The following is a 21,366-nucleotide window of genomic DNA, read 5'->3' on the forward strand; positions in this document are numbered from 1 at the left end:
GTTACTTGGATCGTCATATCCTAATATCAACTGTTTCTGCCTGGATGATATATCAGCTTTGGCTCTTGTATCAGTTTTCATCAGTTACCGTAACTGTCCATGAAGGAGATTATTGATTATTGTTCAATTTAACTACCAACTATCTCACACAACCAAAATACTGTTTTTCCCACAACCATAGGACGCATAATTTTTTCCTTCTCTCTGTGGTCCCTTCTCAGGGACTGAAGGAAGAGCTGAAGTAGTCCAAGTTGGCCCACACCTAAACAGTGACGTCACAGTTACCCACAACCAGCCTGTGGTGGTCTAATAGATAAGATCAGTTCTTCACAACAAGTAACACATTTCCAAATTGAGTTTAATGGCCAGTCAGCTCCATTTGTTACTAAAGACGGAAAAAGACACAAAGACACAACAAAGTTAGATGGTTGTTCATCATATACAAGCAAAGCTTCATATGAGACAACTCTTTTGTTTTGCTCCTGCCTTTTGTTGAAGCTATTTTTGGCAGTTTGATGTAACAGACGATACAACCTCTGTTTACCCACGGACATTAAATTTCAGCAGTCCCAAAGCTTTTGTAGTTTTCATATACAAGAAATGATTCTTAAAACGATCAAACTTTGAAAAGAACTGTCGAACAAAGAAGACAGTAGCGAACAGGCAGGCAGCATCAAAGGAGGCGACACAGCGAGCCAACAACCACTTTTAGAAGGAGTTGTGTTTCTCATCTTTCATCTTCACTGACCTCCAGTTCTTGTGAAGTCTCTCACAGACTAGTTTAACAGGTTGGTTTTGGTTTGAAAAGAAAAAAGGATCCACAGACAAGTGAAGCAGTTCCGTGTAAAGACAGAGACATGAAAGGAAGACTGTCGTACTTTCCCCCAGTTGCTCTGCTGACGGTCAGGTCTTTATCTGTACACAACAGTCATACTGCGTTAGTGTCTGTGTGTTTTACATGTATTAGACAAGTCAAACATCACAGTCTTTGATGATGAGGTTGAAGCATTGTAACATAAAGTTCAGTTCATATACCTTTTGAATAGAATTCAAATTTGCAGAAGACCACAGTGCATGTTGGTGTGTGAACATCTCTATGTTTATATTTCTCTGTGCACATAGTGAAATGACTTCCACATCAGGAGGGGACTCAGATTTTGAATTGATTTATAAAAAGCACTTGATTTGGTGCCCTGTTTTAGCCAAAAACTTAGTTAGTTTAACTTACTTTAACTATCAGAAATTGAGGAGGGAGAAAACATCAGATTGGTGCAACCCAATTAACACAAGTTAACTTGTGAGTGTCACATACAGAGCCGAGCTTCTATGGGCAACTGTGTGCAGGTCAGCTAAAAGTGTGACATTTGGTGAAATAGTGAAGACCCAAATGCAAGACACTCAGGAGGCACGCAGGGTCAGGAACAAAAAGCAAGCTTTTAATAACTCCAAAAAACATAGAATCCAAAATCCAAGTAGTGCAAAAATACCAAAATACAAAGAAACAAACACAAAAGCTTAAACAAAGTACAAACCAGAAAAAAGTCGACGTACCATAAAGTGCACATAGTGTTGATGTCTTAAAACTTTTGGAAAATATGTCATTATAGGTTCTGATAAAATCAGGAAACCCATTACTGACATTTTCGGCAATTCCACTTTCACAGTAATTAGTTTTAGATCAAAACACATTAATTTCAAGCTACACGCACTAAGTGTAAGTCCAGTGCTGCTGTTGAGTGACAGAATTACTGCTGACAAATAATGATACATGAGGAGACATTAAGCGTAGGGCATTACCGTGTGACTGAGCATTACAGGCCACAGTGACTGGGAAGCGGAAGCACTGATATATGTTGGTATGTTGGATATCAGAAAATGTCTTTTCTCTAATACTGCATGAACAGGGAGAGGAGAGACATGGGTCACTGACCAAACACTCTATAACAGTGATTACTGTTGTATTATCAAGCTATTTGACACTTCTTACAATAAAAATCTATCACTCGCAGTAGTTTGAACTTAATGCTAACATCAGTATGAAAACATGCTCACAGTGACAATGTCCGCATGCTGAAGTGTTTGTGAGTGTTTTAGCATGCTCACATCAAAAAACAAAAAACCTGAATTGAAACAAAAAACGGACAGAAGGAACAATTACGGTGATCAGTGATCATTTCAATGTGCATATGCATGTCAGCATCGTTTTAAATACACCCTGAAAAATGTGAATCATTCCAGCTGCTAAATAACATGACATTCAGTTGAGCAGAGAGAGCACACAAAAGACAGATAACACACGACATATCATGTCCTGAGTACATCTGGTGTACAGTATGCACATGTGCCTACTCTTGTCACGTCATATTGGCCTCACAGAACTGATGTATGTGCATGAAAAGCAGAAATCATTCAGGAAAAGACGTTGATTAGATATCTATTTACTGTTTATGAATCTGCGTGCGACAGTGGCAGTGACAAAGCCATGTCCTCCGTCTGCATTCCAGAAAGAACAATGTGGGTGTGACTGTGTGACCTGATAAACAGGCAACTTAAGACATGACACGGTTACTCAGTTAAAAAGCAGCAAGGTTGTGTCAAAGTTAGTTTGGAGAGTCAGCGAGGATGGAGCAGCAACTGGTCCTGGCTTTATCTCTTTTTCTGGTGTCGTTCTGCACCGCACAAGCTTGGAGTGCTCCAGAGTTTTGCCATGGGAAACAATGTCCCGAATACAAGCTGGTGAAGAAAACCGAGGTAGGTGTCATAGCAGTTTGCACACACAGACACACACATTGGTCTGCTTTCTTTTACTAGTTTCTTTTACTACTTTTATGTTTGTGATGTCTACAGGGTTTTGAGGAGCGCTTGTATAATGTAACTGAATGGATCACAACCAAGGTAAAAAGCGCTGAGAGCACTGATCTGTTGGATGCAAATTCAAGGCTGAAGGATTACTGGAAAAGACTGATTGATGCCGGTATGTCGAGGTCTCAAACCAAAAGTTTCACTCATGCAGTAGTTTGATTTTATGATGCTAATAGCTCAATTGAATAGTATACTAGTACAATTGATATGCTTTAATTAAACAGTAGAACTGGGGTATCATTACATTTAAAGAAGTCACAAGAGAGTAGCAGTTTTATAATGTTCATCAACAAAACGTATAAAATAATTGCTTTGTGATTCACTACATACTGCATGAGGACACACCCTATGCAATTAACAGTGAGAACAAAACAATCGTTTTTGTTTTCACTTGTTCCTACAACTCAAGTGTAGCTAATCAGGCCAAGAGCTCATCAAAGGTCAAGTTTGTAAGAAAGTTGATTTTTGAGTCTCATTCCCAACTCGTCAAATACTGATACTTTGGGAGTGAAGGTCGGGTCGGTTGCCATCTCAAAGCCTCAGTATATGATAAGTAGGGAAAACCAAAGCGTCAGCAGTTGCAAGTTGGGAATGAGACTCTTAACTTAACTTAAATAGAATCTGTAAATGGAAGAGGTCTGTTATTTAACAAAATGAAATAAGTCTAATTATGGTGTATCACCATAAACCACACCTAGATATATGTGAAAAGCATAAATACAAGTTTTTCCTTCAAAAGATGTTACCTCTAAGAGATTTTGAAATTGGTTCAATATTTGAATCCAAGAAATGTTTGAACTTTCTACTTGCCTGCATTCCTGCAGTGCCGTACAGTTTCACATATAGACTTCACATAATTTTGCCCCATATTTGTCTCCTCCAGGTAATAAGGTCCCTGATGACACCTGGCCAGTGCTGATCACCGTCAAGGGAGAAAATGATTACAGGATGTCCTGGTTTGTTCCTCCTGGCACAACAACACCTCCAGACAGCGATTCGTCAGTCACATTAGAAAGCAGACCTGAAGCCACTGTCTACGTCAGGTGAGCAGTAACCACTCCCATCGTTCAATCCATTGTTACACTGCATATTATTTTACAGTCATTAAACACATCTTGATCAGAGATTGGAAGGCATTCACTGAATGCATCGTAACTTTGCGAGCTGGCGCCTGTAAAACAAAAAAGAGAGAAAAAATCATATAAATGCAGAAAACAAGCAATGAAACCATGAGCATGACCTTACATGTGACAGTGAACTGACTTTTTACAAAGTTTTTGATGTAATCTGAATCTATCTCATCTGTCATTGTTTCCGCATCATAATAAAGGATCTTCGGCAGTGCTCCAAGCATCCACAGAGGTCAAGAAAATGCCAACAAATTATGCAAAGCCTTGGATGAAAACTGCGCTGATACCACTTACTCTGGGGCTGGCTATGACTCCTTTTTCTCTCTTAGTCACCACAATGAGATCTGGATCTATGCTTCTGACATCAAAAGGTCCAAGACACCTTAGTAAAGTGTACTTCTACCTTGATGCAGTCCTGCTTTAATGAACAGGCTCAATGTAGTCAGACTTGTACAGATGCTTCTGTTGCGTGCTTGAAACCGGAATGTTGTGTTCTTCTATCTTCTATCAGTAATGACATATTTGCTGTTTCATAATTCTTCCTGCTCCAAACATATCTGCTGTAAACAAAAAGAAATACACATCCTTCCTTGGTCAAGTCATTAAACTGTTGTCCGTGTTATCCTTGTTTGCATGTGTGGTTAATGCAATGTTCCTTCTTATCTCTCTGTTGAATAGAACGTTCACTACAGAAGTATACAAGCTACCTAACTGAACGATGACAGGGATATGTCTCCCCTCACACAAAAAATGTGGGGAAAATCCACTTCCTCCTTACTGGTTAGACTTGTTTGTACAAAAGCATGAAGTGTCCTTTTCATTGTTTGTGTCCTAAAGTACAAGTTCGGAAGAAGGTGGTTGTGAATGCTGGAGGCATATGTTCTACGGACAGAATGGCCTCGCTCTTTTAGAATATTAACTCCTTCCACATTTTTCAGCGTAGAATCGTCATTCAAACATCAAAATATTCAGCTCCATTGGGACCAGTATTGAATGATTTTTTTCAGTGATATCATTTATACAATCAGAAATGCTCATGTTCTCAATGTTCAAAAATCCCACATTTTCAGACTTTTCAAGCATTTCCAACTCTTAACTACTCATTTCATATCAACTTCATTCTAACTTCAACAGGTCACAAGACTTCAAACTATAAAACTTGTGTTCAGCTTTTTAATTGTTTTATATGGTTTTAGAAATATAACAGTTTTAGTTTTATGTTTTTTTAAGCTCGTCTTACGCTTTTGTAATGGGCGTGTATTGCAGTGTGCTGTGCTGTCACTGACTGCACAGGTCAGTGACAGCACCTGTGATGCTGCACACACCCTTCCTGCCTTTTTTCAGTTATTTTTTTAACTTTTTGCTCTTTACCTTCCACAATTTTCACTTCTCATACAACAATTAACCATAAAACAGTAGGAAATCCTGTCCTCTTTCAGCAATAGGACCTACACTTTTGGCTTGAATGGCCTTTCAAGCAACAAGCACTCCACCAGCTCCCTCATAAGCCCCAATTTTGAAATTTTTGAAATTTCTGAAGGACAGCAGACAGCACCAGTTTTCTAACTTGCTGTCATTCCCTCTTTTTTGACTCTACGAAAACAAAATCTACATGAATGCTTCAGCTACTTCTCCTGTCACCGATGATGGAAAAATATAACTCTAATAAATAAAATATAATAAATAATAGCTGCAGCTTTTTTTCTATTAAAGTGCTACTTATCTTTTGTTGGTATTCCTACTGGTAGGTACCACTAATACTACAGCTTTTACCAAGACTACTAGACTAGACTCTCTCTCCTTCCCTTCCTCCTTCCCCTTGTTTCTCCTTTCTTCCCCCTCTCCCTCCCTCCCTCCCTCCCTCAGGTGAAGTGGTAGTCGATGGACAGGGGGGAAACCAAAAAAAAAAAAGGAAACTGGCCAAAAGAAAAATCTCAAACACACTGAAGTGAGATTTTCACTCAGACAGAAAACACAGAAAGCCAACTGATGGCGTTGACTCCCTGGAGACACACAACCAACTGAGCAGCAGAACTGCAACCCCTTTATAGATCCTCCCTCCCAGCTGACTGATTGCAGTCAGCTGGGAGGGAGGGGGGGAGGGACAAAATCACAGGTGCACCAAATAGCTCCTGATGACCTGTGACCTAGATCTTGGGAACTCTCTGTTCACAACAGGACCTTGGGGAATCTGTGATCTCTGTCCATAACAGAAAGTAGAAAAAATAACAACAGCCACATTCTTATTTGTATATGCTGTTTAAAAATATATGATAAAAGCCATGCAAATTTATTGGAAATATTGATAACAAACATTTTTTTTATTTTTTTTTAAATAAATCATTTTTTTAAGTCTGTTAAATGAGCACAACTATAGAGACTTTTTTTTAAAATTAACTGATGAATCCCAGCGCTGCAGGCTCACTGGCATGTGATGCCTGATATCTAACACTAGATGGTGGTGTAGGTGTGGCTAACAGTTCAGACTTCTGCAGCACAGAAAAAGGCTGAATTTGATTTAGACTGACATTTTTTCCTCTAAAGCGGAATTACATCATGTGTCAGTCAGGTATGTGTATTCACATGCCTAACATGTCCTAACATGTTGGAAAGATGTATGAAACCTGAAATGAGAGTTTTATTGTTTCCATATCAATATGTGATATTGCATTAGGTGTGAAAGTCAGTGGTGGAAGAAGTATTTAGATCGTTTATTGAAGTCAAATCAACAATACCACAATAACACTATTATTGAGACCACTGCTGAAAAACAGAATTTAATATGCAGAAATTCACATTATGGACCCTACCACTGTAACAAACTGGCCACATTTTCACACATGGATCCTACACGGTCCAGCCATATACTAGGTTTTGACCTTGTCTTTTTAACTCTGATTCTAATCATAAATATTGCCACATTAGCCCTATATAAAATTCTCCAGCGCAGGGGTGCCCAAAGGTTTTCCCTTGGAGGGACACAATATTGTATTATATATTTACAATGTGTGGTATTAAGATCCCAAGCTCCCTTTATTGACTGTCTTGTTTAAAAAGCATTATATCTCGCAAACAATAAATTAGTTCAATTATTTATTTATTTTACTAGAAACATCTGTCATCTGTAATATTGATGATCTTGTCACAATGCAATGTTCTGCTGGAACGTTCATGTGGAAACCACCAGAATCAATTTCTGCTCGTTTTATCTGCAGGTTGTTCTCATTGCTGGTTATCATTTCTCGTTACAAGCGTTTTCAATTTTTCTGAACTTTTGTAAATAATTATGCTTTAAAAAGGTTAAGGGGGATAAGACTGACCACCTCAAAAAGTGGTTTGAACATGTCTCCAGCATCCCCTGTGTAAATGACACGTATGTATGTATTGCAAATATAACTATGACGAATCTTTGAATCTTGAGAGAAGTCAAATAAAATCAGTCAATCTGCCAAAATAGTCGACTGCTTAGAAATGTCTTGTGGTCCATGGGCGTCATCATGATTTTCCCTGCCATCTTCACCAGGATAAACTTAAAGTATGGCTTCTAGACACTACTGGCGGCATCACATTGACTGTAGCCACCTATCATTAGTGTTAGCGCACTGAGTGTTTGAGAGCAGGCTGAAACTATCAAGTTGTCTTCCCTTATCATGTACAGTATGAGTCACTGATATAAACGCACAGCATCTCCAGAAGGCTCAGTAAATGTTCTTTGTTCAGCTGCTGCTGCATAGCAGGGTTCTCAAAGGGAACACAGAGTAACCTTGAACTGGAGCATCTTCACACTGTTCCTCACCACAAGACCGCCATCCACACAGTCACCACAGCAACCGTTTCCATAGCGGGAAGTATGTAATCACACTTTTATGGAAAGCTGGCCAAGGTAGAGGAGTATGACCATATGACTCATACTTAATAACAACTTACTCACCCATCTACCCTTTCACATGCCTGTCAACGTTCTACAGATGTAAGGAACACTTTAAGAATCTGGTTTTATTGATTATGTCTTTGAGAAAAGAATTTTGACTGTAACCTTACATGACATAACATTTTTTTTATTGGTGAAATAGCGTGACAAAAAACATAGAGTGATATTGGAAGATAACAAAAATAGACATACTAGACAGAGATACAGTCAGTTACATAAAGAAGTAATAATGGTGTATGTAATAACATGATAAGACTTCGGGAGTGAGGATTAGATTATGGTAGGTAGTGTAGGGTGTGTGTGTGTGTGTGTGTGTGTGTGTGTGTGTGTGTGTGTGTGTGTGTGTGCATGCGTACATGTGTATTTGTATGAGAGTCAGTGATATGTATCTGTGTTATGTATCTCACGGCATGAGTGGGGGCTAGATGTACCAAAAATATAATAATAATCATAATAATAATCATATTAATAATTATATAATAATCATATGTATTACAATATAATATGATATAATAATAACCTTTAACCTAATAACAGCAGTGAGTCCATACAGCAGGAAGGAGTGAGGCCAGACCGGGCCACAGGAGAGGTGAGTGCTCCAACATCAATCCCAACTCATGACATAAATTTTCCAGTATCTGTTTTGGGAATCAGTAGCTACTAAGAAGCCTCTCAGTGCTTTCAACCAAACATATCAGCAGCTTACAAAATTTTCCAGTGATGGCGAAGGAGCCATGTTACATCTTCAAATACCTTTCAGAGATGTCTTTTATAGATTGGACATATCTGTTTCTTACTAGACAAGTTACAAATATAATATGTATGTATTGCATGCGTTGTATACTGTGATCTGGTCATTTGGTCCCCTGTCATTACTTCAGGGATAGGGAAGTTGGCAAAGGAAACTAAAAACAAATTAAAAATTAACGTTACATTCATCAAGTAATGTACATTTCCCCTCCAGCTCCAGTCAGCAGTCAACATCAAAGGACATAAACGCCCCAAAATGGAAGTCAGCTCCACACTGCAGTCAGGTTGATAAACAGGAGTGAAGATAAATCTCTGAGATCTCCTCCCAATAATAAACTGTTCTGAATCAGAGCTGAATCTGAAGTGACTCCAGGTGTTCTGGCTCTAATCCAGACTCTCTAGCCAGCTCCAAGCAGCTGAGCAGCAGTTCTTGCCCTCCTCTCTTGCTCCCTTAACATATATATACATATATTCCTAATAAGTACAAGCTGATAAATTCCACACTTGGTGTAGTAATGATTGTACGCACCAGTGACACATACATCTGTGCATACACACTGTTGATGAGGTCCCAGGATCCTATGCTTTTATTCTAAGGCTGACTTGCCATTCACACGTGCTTGCACTCGGACAAAAGAGGCCAATCTAGAGCCCTATGGAATAGCTCCATGGAGTCGCACTTTTGTGTTGATTGGTTGGGAAGTACAGTCACTGCGGAGTACATGGCTTGTTAAGGGGAAGGCTTAAAGAAGGTCCTGGAGTGATGTGGGCAAAAGTGTGTGCAGTATTTTATAATACAGATGTACTGTATGTCAAACTGTACCTCAAAGGCTTCTGGACAGGATACAAATGTTGGTCAGGAGTAATCAAATAAGACATATTGAAGCTAAAGTGTGTTTGCAGGTCTTGGGGAGTACTACTGCATATGAGAAAAAGTTGTTTAAGGCCTTTTGCGGCTCCAGAGGAAGCTGCATGTAATCTGATAGATTGCCTCCAGTGATGTCACTGGAGGCATGATGTCACACTTGCCTCCAGTGGCTTAGCTGCACTGAGTAAACACACTTTAATGTGTAAAACTGGTGGAGTCACCCTTTAATATAGATCAATTTGCAGAGGTCTTTTTTCACTTTGACAATACAAGGTCTGTCTCTGTTGTTCATTGTCATAAAAGCCACAATATCTGTGCTATTATTAAATGTTGTAGGAATAAAACATGAAAACTCCTAAAAGAAACTCTGTAGTGCTGTAAATCAACTTCAATTGATACTTTTGTGAAATATTCTTTTTTTTTTCTTTGGAATTTATATCCCTGTCAACTCGTCGTGACACGAACATTTTGTGATGTTGTTTTAATTATCATCAATAAACAACACAACTGCCAAGAAGATTAGCAGCCTCCACGCTGCATTTTACATCACATGTCTGAGGAAGGGTTTAGTGGAGTGTATTCATTTTGAAGATGATGTTGACTTCACAAAAATTCAATTGCAAATAATGTAGTATGTAAATGTTAACTATGGAACATTTATCAGACATACTGACAGCAACAGAGAATGTAAAAAGCCGGAGTCTGACATGTGGAGGGATACGTACAAATTAAGTGAGAAGTCACGCATTCTCTCTAAGTCCCTCCATGTCTCTTAAACATACAAATCCTCTGTAGTTTCACTTGGAACTAACCAATTTAAAGGCAAAATGCTCATTTTAAAGCATTACACTGGGACTGGTATCTCAGTCAAAGAACATGAGGAGATTTCAGTGTATGAAACATGGATGAGAAATTATCTGTATGAGCAGCTGAAAAATCTTCCCTGTCTATTTTTGTCTTTTTGTCTCTGTAGTTTCTTAATGTGCCTCTTTTTTCATCTCCCTCCCTCTCTGACGCACATACACACAGGCCTGTTTAAACCATGTGCGTCTGTCACGTCCGTGTAAATGTGCGTGTGTCTGTGCGTGTGTGTTGCGTGTGTGTCGTCTTGAGGACAGTGGAGTCTGATAGGAGAAGTCAGTGTCAGCCCTGAGGGAGGACGCCTGCTAATAGAGTTTGCTCTGTGGAGGAGAGTGCTCTAAGAATGTGATGTTGATGTATTCAGCTTTGTGTGTGTGTGTGTGTGTGTGTGTGTGTGTGTGTATGTGCGTGCGTGCGTGCGTGCGTGCGTGCGTGCGTGCGTGCGTGCGTACGAAAACACATAGCACGTAATGGTCCATCTGAGGATTTTTACTCCATTGCAAAACAAATTTTGTGACGCACACACACACACAAACACACACTGTGAGTGTATTGCATAAGGTCTTTTATGTTTGTAGTCTATGTGAATCTCAACCAAACTATCTGTGCAGCTTTTACTGGGGTGCCCGCTCATTAAGTTTAGCTTTAGTATTTACGTTTATTAAGATAAGATGCAAACACGTGTTGATTTCAAGTAACATGTTGACAGATATGAAGCACATATCAATATCAATCTCTTTCCAAAGATATCATCTCTGAGGTGCCAAGTAGGTGTTCGCATTAGAACATGTTTGCCATGCTGTTGATAAAGGTCAAAATACTGAAGTCATATAGAATAGAACATATTTTATAGTATAAAGAGCTGTAAAGTTATTGAACCAAAATAAAGAAATAAGGTAACATTTTACAAAACTAAACTGAAGTGCAGTGGTTAGCACTGCTGCCTCGCAAGAAGGTCCTGGGTTTGAGACCGGGGCAAAAATAAAGGAGCAAAAAGTTATTAACTTGCAATTTAAACTACGCTTTAAGAAGTAGAAACAAGGGTTGAACTAAAGTACACTAGAGGATTAAGTTTGTGAACACAGGGTGTTACCCATAGGAAAGGGTACAGAGAGCACTAATAATACTAATGCATGATACCAGTTGGTAGGAACATACTCATTTGTATTTTATTTTATTTTTGGATAGAAATTTGGTTGAACACATTACTGTGTTAGTTGGAAGCCTTTCCATTGGACACACAGCACTGCGCACTGTCCTGAAGCACTTTATGTCATTGCTGCCCAATTGCAAGTGTACAGTGTTGATATGGACTTCCATGGATTATAAGGCATTAGTTTGCCAACACTGGGTTTGCTGCAGGATTAGTCAACTCACTTGAGCGGGAGGGCAGATTTTCTCAGTTATAGCGTGTCTCTCTCTCTCTCTGCACAGATGTTTATCCACACAGAAAACACCATAATACCACGCTGTTACAGGCTGGCCACACTGGATGCGTGAGCAGCGCGTGTGTGTGCAGTTACGTCTTGCTTTTCATTTCGGCATCCTGAGTCCTGCCTCTTCTAAACAGGTTAAAGCAGCTACACTGGCTTGCGCTTCTCAGGCGCCTGTCAAGCGCAGAGTTTTGCCTATTCTTACTGCGACATGCGCGCAGTTCTCGGCAAAAACAGACCTGGAAACAAGCTGTAGTACATGGGAAGTGCTGTACTGTATTTATCCATGTTTCCTTGAGTAACCAGAATAACTGAGCATTTAGCATCATCAGGGATGAGCACCATGGCTGAACAGAGCACCATCTACCGACTCTCAAACTCTAACCATTAAAAAATATGATGAGCATGTACTGAGGGATGTTGCCACTTCAACACGGAAACCTCATTCTGCCATCTCATTTACCATGTCCACTTATGGAATGACTGTGCAAAGAGTGCTTCAAATGCTTAAGTAAAGGTTATCTATGTGAGGCAAAATGTGAGAATCAGAGCTATTGATATTATTAAATGATTGGATGATTGTGGACTGACAGTTCTTTTCATTAATATTATTAATGAGAGAAACTGATGACAAACGTTCCAGTACTTTCAGATGCCGGCCATTGTTCATGGTCATCTGGCTTGACCTATCGGCTACACTGCCTCCTACAGTTTCTGATGGTACAGCTTCTTTTCATCAGCACCAGTAAGCCTTCACAAAATGTGCACAATCGGACGAAATGACGTTGAGGATAAATGAGCCATAAAATTTTTGGTGCTACAACATCATGCTACAAATACTTTTGATATTCGGAGGCACCCCATTGTAGGTAACTACTCAGTATTATGTGTCACTTTACTTACTGGTTCATAGTTAATCATGAACAACTCTAGAGAAAGTGGCCGGTTCTATTCTAAGACATTTATGAATGTAGTATCTCCCAGTCTGTTCTCCAGTAACTCATCAATATCTACTATATAGTCCTCATTAACTATCAATTCCTGATTTATTCCTCACTCAAATTTGTTCTCAAATTTTGAAAGGGAATTTTATCTGTTATGCCTCATATATTAATGAGTAAATGAATGAATGAATGAATGGTTTATTTTTGTTTCTGGTCATCTAAATTTGACAGCATTGCTCATTTATTGGCATTATTTAAGCAATACTGTCCAATCTGCTAATTTTCTGACAACAGCAGATGTATTTCAAATCATCTTCACCCTGTATTTGAATGTTTTTTGATACATTCTTCACCTCCAGTTTGTGAATCCTGGTGTTACACAATGTGTCTCCTCTGTGAGCCCATAGTCATAATTCCCCCAACCTTCCCAAAATAAGAGATTAGGATTATGAAAGTTATGGCTGCAGATCGGCTCACGGCTCTATTTATAGGCGTTTGTATCCTCCCACAATGTCTTCTACTCTCTTCTGTTTTTAGCTGGACTCCTTCTATTTTTAGACTCCTTTTCTTTAATAATATTGTGATCCACTTCTTTTTTTAGATTTTAAAGGCAAGCAGACTTGTAGAACGCTTTTGACAACACAATTCATGAAGTGCTTTACCGCAAAAATGAATTAAATCAATCTGGATGCAGTCATTAAGTTAAATACTTTCTAGTTTAATTTGGAAGAAATCACTTCAGTTAATGCTGTGTTTATAAATCAAAACAAAATAAAACACAACATTTGACTAGCGTGGGATCATGAGAGTTGTTGTCTTCATTGTTCATCAACACCATTGCTGATAAAAAAAAATCTATCAATCTAAATCTGTATGTGACTCAGGCAGAAATGTTCCTAGACAAGGTAATGTTTTTTTTTTTTTTACATTAAGTCACGTTCGCCAACTTCCTTCCTCACTCGAGGACTCCCAGAAGTCATAGCAACAAGTGACCAAATGAGACGCATCATCATCAACATTGTTAGAAACATTTGGTATAATGTAAGTTCACAACTCAACAAAATGTAATGTATTGTAAATGTATTTAGAAACTAACTTTGGTGGATCATTTCAGAGAACTATAACACTGATGCCAACTGATGAACCAATAAAGTGAATTTCTGCATGGTGTAGGCAGACTTCAGGCTGACATCTACGCCTACAGCAGAGTTGATCTTACTAAAATGAAACCCAGTCTACACTAAACAAGCCCAGAATAAACAACTGATAGTTCAGATAAAAACTGGTACTTCATAAACGTCACATGTATTTATTGGATGGCATTACAATGTACTTTTTCAGGCTTTACTGTCATTATGTCGATCCCTGTGTGTTGACATTGGCATATTAGCTAAATAAAGAGTTGCTTAACTAAATTAGCAACTGCATTACCAGCTTGTTTAAATATATTGTAGTGAGAATGTCAAGACGTTAGACAGCTCAAGTGCCTCTTGCTTACCAGGAACTCCACTCTGAATAGAATTTAATGGGGCTGTTAATGATCCAGTCTGACAGTGGTGCATCGTGTGTGTGTGTGTGTGTGTGTGGGTGGGTGTGGGTGTAATACAGAGAGTCAAAGTTCAAATTAACATCAAGTACATTTCTCCATATAGCAATAAACTTTCCTCTTCACAACTGAAAGTGTGCACAGTGGTTACGCATCAACGGTGCTTATGTTTTGATTACATGAATGTTAATGTGCATGTGGGTGTGTTGCCTTTGGTATGTATTTCTGCTCCATGTTCACATTGATTCACTTCCCACCACCTACAGCACCATGTCCACGTACTGTATTTCGCACGCTGCCTTGAGAGAAGGCAGAAAAACGTGTTAACATGATGTGTGTTCTTCACAGTTTGTCCTCCTGCTGTGTTTTGGCTCGTTTTTGATGTGATCCATTATGCATCATGCCAGTGTCACAGTGTGACAGGGGAGGAGATGAGGGTTATCCACACAGATTGGCCTGACAGTAAATAAGCTAATTTATTCAAACAGGTGTGCTCATCCCCCTGTTTTTGTTTCACCTACAGCCCTGCATCATTTTATCCAGGTGTCCCTTACAGAATGTCAGCTGGCTGTCCCATATGATCTTGGGGTAAAAGATTCCCAATTGGGCCAGGAAAAGAATAATTCAACCACTGCAACCTACATTTAAGTAAAGCTCACACAAAAGCCTTTCCAGCAGGTTGTTTCATTTGCAGTTATTGTCAACACAAAAAGTCTTTCATGTTTTGTCATTTATTACGTTTACAAAATTTACAAAAATGTCAGTGCAATGGAGGACACTAAAATGCCACTCCTTTTTTTAAAAGGAAGGAATTTGCCTTGGTGTTTGTTGCATAAAAAAATGAAGGCTAATTACTGCAACAGTCAAGACCATAAATATAGAATACAAAATTACAATAAAAATCTAAGGAAACACTATAACAAATACTATAGCAAGTATGTATGTTTTAGAATCACAGAGCTATACAATTTTGTGCAAAACTCTTTGTCATGGGATGTGCAAAAGTTCACAGTATAGGGAGTATGTGTCATGGGATGATGGTCAAAGATGTCAGCTGATGTAATGTACAGAGACAGACATCCACTGGGGGGGCCTTGTTGACGAGACCAGCTGAAGATAAGAATAAAGAGCAGAGTGGTAATACATCATTGGGTGCAGCTGGACTTGAATTCTGGTCCAAAAAACACAAAGATGTGGCAGAGCAGTTAGTTAAGTTCAGACACATTGTTTTTATTAGAACATGTTAGCTAACATTATGCTAAGCTATATACACTGTGAACACTGTAGTGTTTACAATGTTTTTTGTAAAGCCTTCTGTATAATACCTGCCCAAATGCCAGGCAGCTGAGTTAAGGTGGGTCACCAGAAAAAACCTTGAGCACAGAGAGTATACTTTCTTTTTAATCAGAGAATACAAATTTATCCAAAAGATGTAACACTTGCGAAAGGTGAAATCAAATTATAATTGATATAAACCTAAGCAAACTGAATTTGACCTAAATATAAACTAGTAAACTTTGTTTTAATTCTATTCCTTGCCCTTCACCTCTCCTTTCCTCTGCATTTCACCTCTCCCCTTTCTCCTATACCACACCCTCCTCCTCCTTCCTTCTCTATCTCTTTGTCCCTGGAGTGACTTTGCAAACGGATCTCTTCCAAATATAGAGAAAGGTGTCTACACATCACTACTGGAACAGCCTGGAGAGCTGAGACATTAGTGCAGTGGAGAATCCCCACAGGAAAAGCCTTGCTGCTGGGCAGACCTGGAGGAAGGCAGAGCAGCGACCTACACTATTGATCTTACAGCAGGACCAAATTACACCTCTTGTGTACACATGCACACATGGGGAGGTAGCAAAATATCTTCTTCATGTGCAATACTTGAAGAACACACGTGGAACATCCTTCTCATACATGCTGTATTGTACACAATACAGCTGTACAATACAGCTGTACAAACACACCACTCCAAACACTCCATTGCTCGCTATCTTAGGGCTAATTTGTAAATAAAATAATCTGGCTGTTCGGGGCGAAGTAACGTGAATAGACACAAATGATCTCTCGGGCAAACTCACTTTTGTGGTGGTGAATACACCATCAAACAACTACCTTTGATGATGAGAATCTATCTGATGTAACTCAGGCACAAATGTCTCTAACAAGGTCTTTCTCCAAGAAGTTGTAGTGACGGGCGACTAAATGCAACGCACCGTTACCTTGAGTAAACCTGTTGATTTGTCTGACCCCACTGGTGTTGACTGTATGTCAAGTTCTTCAACTCAACATAGATTATCTCCATGACCTCTGCCTGTAGAGCCTCCTAACACTGGAGGATTTTTGTTCGCGCCATCAGCTGTCAGGACCAGGTTCGGGGTTTGAGGACTTCTGAGGTATAGCACCTGTCACCCCTACAACAGGAGTCCATATGTCACTGATTCTGACAATCTAGATGAGGCAACAACTGTAACAACTCACCTCACGAGATTTCAGAGCAAGACCTCTTCTTGAAAAAGACTTGTGTTTCTGGTTACAAACCAGATAGTCTTTCCTCTGTGCAGAAACGTCTATGTATAATTGCAGATTAAGAGCAGAAGAGGTGTTGGGGCCCTACAGCTGCAGGTGACAGCAGCTACAACTGTCCGGTGGAGGATCATCTGGTGTTTAAGATGCAGAACACCAGGACCTGCAAGAGGAACAACTCAGTTAAAACTGTACGTAGTTGTTTTGCTGTCATGCCAGTAGGTTTGAGATGACCTACCTACACATCCAGTGGAGGATGGATGAAGGCCATCTCCTGTGGCCAGCAGCAGGTACCAAAGCCCTCGTGAGTTTCCCTTAACAAAGTCGTCATCAATCACAAGTCACAGCTGTCATGAGAAGCGACACAACAATGGCACTGGAATCCAGTTCAAATATTTATCATCATGCTTTATACATGGTTTGATCTCTTCTGGACAAAGAGAACACACCATGGTTTGGTCATGCTTTAAAGATAGTTTGGTCTGTTCTCTTGAGTTTGACAGTTTGACATGTATGGTCCCAAGCACATCATTCAGTGCATCTATGTGTCTTCCTATAAGCACTCTCAGGACAATATTTGCTTCAACTTTGTGTGTGAATTTGAGTGTGTGTTCGCATGTGTGTGCACATCTGTGTGAATATAAACAAGTAACCTGAATAAAACACTCCATAATCTGCTTACAGAGGACAGGATTATTCATTCGGAGAGCAGAAAGCATTTCTTTAATACAACCTTTCCTGTCTGGACAAGCTTCAACTGCTGTAAACACTGCTTCACACTCACACTACACATGTTACACATGTTGAAATGAAACCACTGCCTCCTCATACATACTTAATCTGATGTAAACTGCATATAAACACAACACAAAGCTAAAACATGGCATCTCTCTCGACAAGATAAAAGTCTGAATCCCTGCTAGTGACTCATGGAAGTTGTGATGTCGTCACGTAACGCCACACAAAAGGACCCAATAAAGCAAACAGCAACCTGACAAAGTTGGAGTTTTTTCCACTGTGGCATTCGAGTAGAGATCATGTGGTCGTTAAAGGAACAGTGCGTGGGATGTAGTGGTATTGAACAGTGAGGATGCAGATTGGAACAAACTGATTATGTGTTTGGAGAAAATGCAAGCAATGCAAAAAACCCTCATTGAGAGAGACGGTGTTTGGTTTGTTTGCTGTAGAAACATGATTATGCAAAATGGCGGACTCAATGGTAGAGAACCAGCTGTTTCCAGGGACATGTGTTGATTTTTGAGACTGAAGGACTCAGTGATGCGCTACGCCTTCAACCTTCACTATAACCAAACGTTCTAAAAGATGTTCAGGCATTGTTGCTTAGTCAAGTTTTCTATTCATAGCACAGATTGGAGTTGAGGAAGAAGATATCTTTTATATTTTGCTTTTAAGTTTCAATTCATCATGAATATTCGTGTGTTGTATGGATAACAGAAAACAGACCAAACCAGGAGTGTCTCAGTCAGTGAGGGTGGGACAGTCTTCTGTGTAATGAATTTCAAACACACCTAATCAATCTTCTATGAGAAAAAAAAAATCCTTTTAACTGTACCAACCAAATCCCTGATGATCAAAAGAGGCGAGAAGCAACTTCAATGGTGCATGCAGAAAGGAATAAACATGGAATCCTGGAATGATTTACAGGACAATGCCTGGACTAACAACACATCAAAGGTAGATGTAACATCACACTACAAACGCTGTGTGTCCATGTGTATGTAAGTGTGTGGAGTGTGTGTAGAGGGAGGTCAGGTACAATGTGTGTATTTGAGAGCGAGGCAAGGAGAGTGAAAGTGTAAAATCTATGACAGACTTCTGATCTGATTGTCTGGTGATTCTTCCATGTATAATTTTGCTGGATTTAACATCAAAGCTGAGATCTAGTGTTTAAAAAATGTATTTATACTATTTAAACTTTACAGACTTCATAATTTTACAGCTCCGCAGTTTGCTTTCCAACAATACTGTATTATTTAAAGATGTTGAAAAGTAGGCAATAGGCAGTTTTTCCACACTGATGTCCCAGTTTGAATTTTGAGCACATAAGTAGACAGAAATCTGAATCTCTTTTCAATGCAGTTATGCAGTTGGGATCAAACTCTTCAAGGAATAGAGTTCCAGTTGGCCAGATGGGAGATGTGTTAGCAGCTAGTTCGCTACGTTAAACAGGTGCTCTTATCTTTTTTTAGTCTAATAAATAGGTAAACAAACTCTGTTAAATGCCACAAACACATAAATACAAGCTAAAAACAGCAATCACAAATGTGCAGCAGTCCAAGAAGGCTACCTGGCCCAACAGTTACTGCCCTTTGCTGGGGGGCTGTGCAAAGCGAGCAATGCGCGAGTCATTGCAGAAAAGCAGCAAATACATTTGTGAAGTTGATATCATTCAATATTTTAGTCATGAAAAATGGCAAACCAAAAAACAAATAGTACAAAGGAATAAATATTAATAGTAACAAATAATACATGGTCTCATTCTGCACTGAGACAAAACACTTTTTTTTTTAAAAAAAGTAGATGTTATAAACAACATGTAGCTCTGTTTAGAGATTTTACCCAAAGAATAGAATCACTGCCTCTTAATCCAGCACACTCGATATGTCACTGTCATTGTCTTGAATCATGGCCGTCAGATGCTATTGCTCAGGATGAGGATTATGCCCAATCCGTCATGAAACGTGTGTGTATGTGTGTGTGTCTGTCTGTCTGTCTGTCTCTGTGTGTGTGTGTGTATGTGTGTGTGTCTGTCTCTCTCTGTGTGTGTGTGTGTGTGTGTGTGTGTGTGTGTGTGTGTATGCGTGCATGTGTGCATGTGCGAGTTTAAGCACAGGGTAAGGGGCTATGGGTGTAATCTGCCAGCTCATTCACTAATGCCACACTGCCTTCTATCTAGGGCAAGAAATGCAGGAAGAGCTGCTATGATTTCCGCAAACACTGAACGTATGTAGTCAGATGATGTTCTCCACACTTACCGAAAGCCTCTTGTGACCGCTCGGTTTCAAGTGACAATCTCAAGTGCCCAACAATTGTTTTTCTCTTTCACTACCACTTTTCAGTTCCGTTCTCTATTCTGCTTCCAGAATAAAAGAATCCATCTGATGTTTCACTTTAGAGAGGTCAAAGAGCATGACCCCAGTCAGCTGGTGTTTCTTTGAGTGTGTGTGCTTGTGTCGAGGGTGAAAGATCAATCTCATTGTTTTTAATGGTATTGCTCATAATGGCAGTCCCCTTCAAAAGCCCTGTTGCCGAGCCATCATTAAAACGGATGGATCTACTCATAGCTGCACCTTACTATTTCCCAAGAGACAATTTTCTGGAACATAACCAGAATTTTTTTTTTTATTATTCAGCCAATTCTTATAATTAGTGTGCATAATTGACTAAATGCATTTGTAAAGCCTCAGACAAGAATATATATAATGAAGATTTAAGAGATATACAGACCAAACTGTAGATATATTACTGGGATGCAATAGGGATTAAAAAAAATGGCCTTCTGCAACAATCAGTGAGGTCACTACCCTCTTGTTTGTGTAAACAGTGAGTCAAAATTAACATTTCAACAAACTGAAATATCAAAGGGTTGTGTCACGTTCTCACCATACATATCAAATATTATGACGCACTCATCAGAAAGAATGAATGAATGAATGGATTTTCTTAAAAGATTATTAAAAACACAAATGGGAATACTTCACTAAGGTCAAAAACAGAAAAAAATCATTCAAGAATTAGCTCTGCATCAACTCTCAGACAGAATGCATGAAGATGGTTAGTTCCTACTTTTCTGCGGTGATGGATGGGCTGATAATGAGGCAAACTTCCAAGCATGACCGCCAAGCATGGCGAGTAGACTCGGTGATCCTAGGGAGCCACAGAGACAGCCAGATAATAGCCCCTTTACAGTAGGTTCAGTGAAGCAGCTGGTCTCGCTTCTTCAGGATGATGAATCCAGGCTCAGACAAGGCCTATCTGAGGACACACAGGAGACACACACCATGTGTTCTGGTCTCGTTGTGTTCAGTGACAGGCTGCAGAGTTCAGGTGCATGCAGCCAAAATGTCTTGGGCTTGACTTGTGGCTTTTAAGAATCTTTGCCGTCTTCCTTCTCAATTCAGAGTTCACTCTGGAGCTTTTTTCCAGCTCTCAGTAAAAAGTGAAAAACGAAAGCCAGCAAAAGCAGAGAGTCAGGACAAGAGGCAGAAGGGACAGGAGGATGAGCCGAGAGAGCCCGGAGAACTGGCCTTTACTTAAAGGGGAGTAATTTGATTTCTAAATCATTTTTAATTATATGCGCTTGCAGATTGAAAACTCACTTGTTCTGTGTCATAAATGCGACATATTATAAGAACCAATGGAGGCACTAAGAGCACGTAAGATGAATTCACCAAATAACACAAAGTGGCAAGTAACATAACAAATAAACATTTTCTTATCTGTAGTTTGGGATTATATAACCGTGAAGCACATCTAAAATAATAAATGATAATAGAA

General features: G+C 39.4%; 1 long non-coding RNA gene across 1 annotated transcript; it reads left to right on the top strand.

Annotated features, from left to right (window-relative positions):
* The first annotated feature begins 2,927 nt into the window (after nt 1-2,927).
* LOC141009025 (uncharacterized) lies at nt 2,928-4,272 on the top strand. The gene is made up of 3 exons (XR_012180117.1): nt 2,928-2,974; nt 3,746-3,905; nt 4,193-4,272. It is a non-coding gene; the product is annotated as an uncharacterized lncRNA (long non-coding RNA).
* The last annotated feature ends 17,094 nt before the right edge of the window (nt 4,273-21,366 follow it).

This window comes from Pagrus major, chromosome 15 (assembly GCF_040436345.1).
Source record: "Pagrus major chromosome 15, Pma_NU_1.0".
NCBI classification, from domain to species: Eukaryota; Metazoa; Chordata; class Actinopteri; order Spariformes; family Sparidae; genus Pagrus; species Pagrus major.